This window comes from Nematostella vectensis, chromosome 11 (genome assembly GCF_932526225.1).
Source record: "Nematostella vectensis chromosome 11, jaNemVect1.1, whole genome shotgun sequence".
In the NCBI taxonomy this organism is placed as follows: Eukaryota; Metazoa; Cnidaria; class Anthozoa; order Actiniaria; family Edwardsiidae; genus Nematostella; species Nematostella vectensis.
In genome coordinates, this window is record NC_064044.1 from 14800115 (window position 1) to 14806859 (window position 6745).

Here is a 6745-nt window from a genome sequence, read left to right on the forward strand (position 1 = left end):
AAGGGACATTGGAATTTTTCGGCAGACTGTCTACAACAAACGTAGAGAATTAGGGTTCTCTATGAACTTTGAGGGATTTTCTAAAATAAGTGAAAACGATCTGGATGTTTTTGTCCGTGAGGAGTTGAATGTATTTCCCAGAACAGGGGAAACAAATTTGATTGCTGGTTTGAGAAGAAGAGGTTTGTGGATACAGAGATGGAAGGTGAGGGAGTCAATTGTGAGAGTAGACCCAATCAACAGGGCAAACGGGTGGGCCCAGAGGATTGTCAGACGTCCATACTCGGTAACCAATCCAAATTACCCGTGGCACATTGACACTAATATGAAAATGAGGCGCTGACGGACGTGCATCCATGGCTGCGTGGATGGCTTTTTTAGAGCTATTATATATCTAGTAGTGAATCCCAACAACCTGGCTGCGACTGTCCTTTCTTTTTATCCAAAACAGCACCACTGTACAGTATATGGAGTAAAGTACTTGGAGTACTTAAAGGGAGCTAACAGAGCTTCCCAAAAGGGCCAAGTGTCAGAAACACACGGATTGAATGGTTTTGGAGGGATGTTGGCATGAGTGTTATCAGCCTGTTCTCTTCTTTATTTTATTTTATGGAATTGCATCTTTTACTTGATTCTGATTCAGATATTCACATGTAAGCCCTTCACTACGTTTTCTTCCAAAAGTGCAGCGCCACTTGGACCTATTCAGCGAGAGATTTCTGGCATGCAGAACTCACCAAACTCTGCAGTCAGAGACTCAACTCTACCATTGACTGATTCTGCTCTCTCAAATGTACGGTTGACTGATTCTAGGGACACAGGGATCCTGAAGACGGCATCGAAGCCAGCAACCTCGCCCCCAGGGTCTTCTGGGTAAGGCCTGTTTCCATAGGTAGACCGACACTAGAGTATTTACCGAGTCTAATATGGCCGACAGATTGGTGAAATGAGGCATGGAATTACATGTAATCTGACAATGAACGGCCGTTATTAACACTCCCATTGCCAAATTTGAGCGTGTTAAGGCTATATATATATATATATATATATATATATATATATATATATTTATATATAAATAACTGTTAATCCCGTCACCGTTAAATTTTCGCGCTATCAATTTTTCACACGTTCCGCCCTGCATATTTATGTAACTCGCTATTGTTCCTTTTGCCGCCTTAGCTAAAACTATCAGTCTATTATTATGTAAATTTCAATGTTAATAGTATATATACGATGGTAGGAATATTCTCATTAAATCCCCTGATGAGTGGGCAACCACGAAACAGACCTGTAGGGAAACCTATGTAGTTTGTATTTTTCTCAAACCAACACTATACACCGCTCTACTTTCGAGTATTGAGCACTTTCTATGAAAGCCTTCAACCATCATTTTATATTTATATTTATATATATTTATATTTATATATATATATATATATATATTTATATTTATATTGACTGATTTATTCAAGCTGGCAACTTCGAAGCGTCGTATGACGCTATAACTCGTACAGTATACCAGATACGAAGTTCCATAAAATACTCAAAGTATGTATCGATCTCAATCAGACTGACATTACTCTGTGAGTTAGGCTCACCAAAAACTGATTACCCAAAATTGATTGATTACTCTGAGTCACATCTCCATATTTTATCTGTTGGCAGCCTAAACACTTTTGTTAGATCCAGGAAAATGATGGTTGCTTTTCTCAAAAAGTAACTTCAAAGGGTAAAAAAAAAAATGTCCCACAGAATAATGGAACTTATCTCGAGTAAGGTTTAATTATAGTTTCACTAGATAAGGTTGACAGGTTGATGGCGATAGTGGGGAATATCCAGATATCATTTTCACATGAGGCACGTGGTTTGGCCACTAAAAGAACACTAGTGAACCCGGGGTACGGCCTTCATCTCAGAGATAACGAACAATACAGACGTACAGAGTAGCCATACCATAAGAAATTATTTGGCAAGTACTTACCACTATGGCACATGCACGTGTTCTTATATTAGGAGATTCATTTATTCGCCGCCTTCACGACCACATGGTACACAACTAGTGCAAATTGAATTTCGGAAATTTAGTTCCGAATATTTTAGTAAAATTCCATGGGGTCGGGGGTAGTACAGCATATAAATTACAGCTTTACGATCTGGATGTAGTCGATAATTTCGCCGGTTGTTGACCGGCTGGCTCTTGACGGGCAAATATTAAACCAAATATTGTTAATAATATATCTTTTTAAAGCTAAATAAATGTAGAATACGACCATAGACCTATGGTACGTTATTCTACGATTTGTTTATACGGTATGAAGCGCACCCCGAAAACTGAAAAAACAAGTGGCGTTTACATATCGAGTTATTGGAAAACTCCCGCATAACGAGCACCAAATTAGTTGTGGGATCCTGTGTCTTAAAAGGATTGAAAGATTTGTGACACCTATAGTGTATGTCTATAATCGACGGAAAACAAACTTTCGTTGTAACTCGCGATTTTTTTAGGTTAAAATTTTTTTTTTTGCAAATTGTAGTTTATTTGTTACCAAATCAATTCGGAATTTAAAAAAATTTGGGTCACAGAGTGCTTCTGACCCTTTCCACTATTCTTGAACAAAACAAAAATTAAAACGCAGGCCCGGCTTGCCGACGGCCGCATCATCCTCTGAAACCCCCGCCGCAAGGAATACCCAGTGCGCACAGTTGTCGTCCCCTATGTAAAGATTGTCCCGATGATGCACTCTCGACAGAGGCGAAAGACGCCCCTGGCTCGGAGCTGGCAAACCCCATCTGCCGCATAAACATAAAGTTCGACAAGGACACGGGCATGGCCAGTCCCCCCCCCTCCATGTGCTGAACATGAATTTGAGCCAGCACCTCAAAAATGTACATGGAATCGATCGGGCGTCAATTAGACTGAAGGAACTGGAGTTGGCCTTGTGCCAAAAAAGCAGGTCGCTGGCCCCTCCTGGGCGAACACCAACACAGGAGAAAGAACCCAGCAGGGCTGTTAGACCAGCTAGACCCTCCAAACGTCCCTCGCTCGTGGAGTCCGACCAGTACTCCACGAGTGACGAGGACTTTGATGTCACAAAACAGCCGGTCTCGTCCTCGGACGATGAGGTTAGTGTCGCCCTTATGACCATTACATCTGTTAACTTTTCTCTCCTCACCATTCTTTTTTTTACTCATCAGTCAATCGATGCTGACGACCAGCAGCTGGTGTTTACATATCGACGGAAAACAAACTTCCGTTGTAACTCGCGATTCTTTTGAGGTTAAAAAAACTTTTTTTGCAAATTGTAGTTTATTTGTTACCAAATCAATTCGGAATTTTAAAAAATTGGGTCACAGAGTGCTTCTGACCCTTTCCACTATTCTTAAACAAAACAAAAATTAAAACGTGAAAGATTAAAACGAGCAACGGACCAAAAGACCATTCACACGAAAATGCATTCATGATATTAATGATATTTATGCGTTTTGCGGCACTTAATAGAGTAGATAATTTATTTCATTTGTGATGTTTTGCACATTATTATAACGGCCCGAGAAAAAGATAAGAGTTGTTTGATTGACCTGTGAACGAAGTGTCCTGGATCCGGTCGCAATGTTGTTCTCGAATTTGCAACAGTCTTCCAAGAAAGGATATAATGAGTGTCCTGGATCCGGAAGCAATGTTGTTCTCGAATTTGCAACATTTTTCCAAGAAAGGATTTATGCGCGTTGGGATTTTCAATCTCTATAGCAGCGAAAGGCAAGTACAGTACACAACATGCAAGGGGCTGTCACTTTAACCAAGTAAGGTGACTGTGCACTGTGGTAGCATCTGTCTGACAGAATGTAGGCATGCAGTTCAGGTCCACGTACACTTTTGTTGTTATAACAAAATGCAGTCCTTCTAGAATGTAACAAATCCTGTCAATGAAGCGTGTGTTATGAGCCCGTATGAGCTGTAAAGAAAGTGAATCTTATTAGCAATTTATTTATCTCAAGCCACTAATAGAAGAAAACTGAAAAAAAATCAATTTCTTCACTTGTGTAGATTTGAGTGGCATCTTCTAGAAATAAATGATTAACCTACATCTTGTTTTCCTATTGGTCTTTTCAGAACTTAAAGCTTTTCTGGAGGAGTTGCCGGAGAGCTGGATGTCGCAGAAACCCAAATTGGTTTCCAAGTCTAAACGGCTGTCAAGTGTAGCTGTCTAGAAAAGAAAGAGAGGACGTTCAGCTGATGATGACCAGTTTTCCCATTATGCCGCAAAGCTTCAGCATGAATTCTTTCTCAAGGTCAGCATTAGATTATGTACTTTTAATCAATTGATATAAATACTTATCTCCTGAGGTGACTAAATCTGTATACTAATGGTCTTGACAAGCTGAGGATATGCTCAGGGTATTTGGTTAATGTAAGAATTATAAGAAAAAGGGAATTGAAAATCAGTCTCTTGGGGACCTGCCTTTGTTCCAATTTACCGTCACACTATTAATTGCATTTACCCCGTTTCAGATTTTCGAAGACTGGAACACTATTGAAGACGAGGATGTGATGATCGACATTCATGAAATAAAAGATAGTGGAAACATGAATAAGCTTTCAAATGGGCCTCTTAGGCTATTGTTAGAAAAGTTGCTTTACAGGACACTACAACGTTGCATTTATTTGCTGCACTGAGAAAGACAGTTAAATGTGGCACTCCCTCTGTTCCAATCAGCTGAGATGATGAGAAGTTCAGGTGTCCACCACGCAAAATCGTGTACCAAATAAATTTTCGTAGTTTTACATAGCTTTTGGGTATAGCTTTTGACATATGTTGGTAGAATTAATAATTATTTTTAACAGGTTCATGACTACTGACATGTTTACCTCTAAAAAGACACAAAATCTAAAGCTGCAAGCTTTTAATTTTTCTTGTACAAGATTTTTGACACATATTGATAAAAACACTGATGATGTTTTTGTGTACATGTGTGCATAAACTATTCATGGATTAATATTTTGTTTTACTTGTAATTCAGTGCAAAGAAAAAAAAAAACATTTCTCAAAAATATTGTGTTTTTTTAAATTTACCTTTTGCTCCAAGAAAAAATACTATAGAATGAAGAAAGAAATCAGCACAAAAAAAATCCCAGACAATCCGTAAAAAAAAAACAAGTATGTTTCAGCAAAGTGACTTGTTATTTTGATAGCTATCTTGATGGCAATATCTTTTCAAATTTGCTAATTTGTTCTAAAATCGTGATGCTAATTTGCAACATTATTTTGTAAATCAAAAGAGGATAATGTACAATCAATTTCTGAAATAAGTATTAGAGAATGTTTTGTTTCACACTACTTAAAACTACTTTGCGGATTTTGCATTTTATATAGATCAAAGAATAGATGGCTTGTGTATAAAGGAAGGGCTGTCTGATTAAGAATTGGATAGATGTGGAGCAAGAAAAGTTGGGGAGAAGAGACAACTGAAAAAAAAGTTTCAAGAATTAGCTGGTAAATCGTGTTGCGAATTGATATTAGCCGTATCATTTTCCATTTAGGTGTGTAGAATAGCCTGAATTTCGGCCATTGCCTCACTCCCGATCATTCCCCACTTGGCGAGACTTTTCCCTCAATTACATCATTAGCTAAGTTTTGCTTGATTTGACTAGACATGGACAGCAAATACTGCGGTGAATTCAGAGATCTCTCTTGCCATGTGAGGAATGATTGGGAGCAAGGAAACAGCTAAAATTTGGATGTAAATCTGGCACTATCGTACATTGTATAATTGTACCCCAGATGATTTTTTTCTGAATTTCAATCCCTGTTTTTACATGGCTCGAAATCGCAACTCACTGGTTGCCATGCCACCAAACCAAGTGCTGACGACTAGATTTTCAGCTGGTCACCAAATGTTTCCTTTTAGTCGCCAGCTGGCATCTAAGCAAAAAAGGTTTGAGGCCCTGTTTTATGTCCTTTGGGTCATACATTTCTAGTAATGAATTGGGAGGCATGTTCATCAACGGTTGTTTATATTACCATTAAGTTAGCAATCAAGGGTAAAGGGTGCCCCACCCCTTGAGAAGGGTAATTTGTGTAAATAGTGAAGTTCTTGGATGGTGTGAGAAATCTACTCACAATTAAGGCTCCGAACAATGATTATTCCAGCTATATAAGTGTGTGCTCCTTTTTATTCAAGATGCCCAAGTTGTAATGCACACTACCAACAGAATGCAGCATGGGTTGTTTAACACCATTTGACAAATGCTACACAATTCTTCAACACAATGTTTGTGTTATAGCAGCTGGAATTGCCCATTGAAAGTGGTTCTTAGCATTCAATTGTGTTTTTTGTCTGCTTCAATTTAGGACCAGCTGAGCAAAGTAACTCATCCATGCTTTTACTGCAAAAAACTTTAGGTTTTTTCTATTTGGGCTCACACAAAGTTCCTCTGTGTTAGGGCTTAAGAGAAGCTCCTCCTTGATAATTTTCTGGGTGTGCTGGTCTGCTGTTCCGGTGAGGGCTAGCATTGTGACTTAAAAATAGAAAGTAAAATAGAAGTAGCCTATTTTAGTTGAATTTATATTCTGACTTATTAACAGAAGGAAAATGTTGTCACCAGAATATTTGATAATCCAACTATAAACAGTACAGAAAATTTTCGACTAATTTTAAGTTTCTACTATATATTTAAATAAAAATATTCTTCAACAATTTTAACATCGTGAATGGAATTATTATCGAGACTTATTCACCTTGT

At 38.3% G+C, this 6745-nt stretch overlaps 1 long non-coding RNA gene across 1 annotated transcript; it reads right to left on the reverse strand.

Annotated features, from left to right (window-relative positions):
- Positions 1-3291: 3291 nt before the first annotated feature.
- LOC116612055 lies at positions 3292-6523 on the reverse strand. The gene is made up of 3 exons (XR_007314119.1): positions 4504-6523; positions 4088-4208; positions 3292-3956 (listed from the first exon to the last, which is right to left on the reverse strand). It is a non-coding gene; the product is annotated as an uncharacterized LOC116612055 (long non-coding RNA).
- Between the last annotated feature and the right edge of the window lie 222 nt (positions 6524-6745).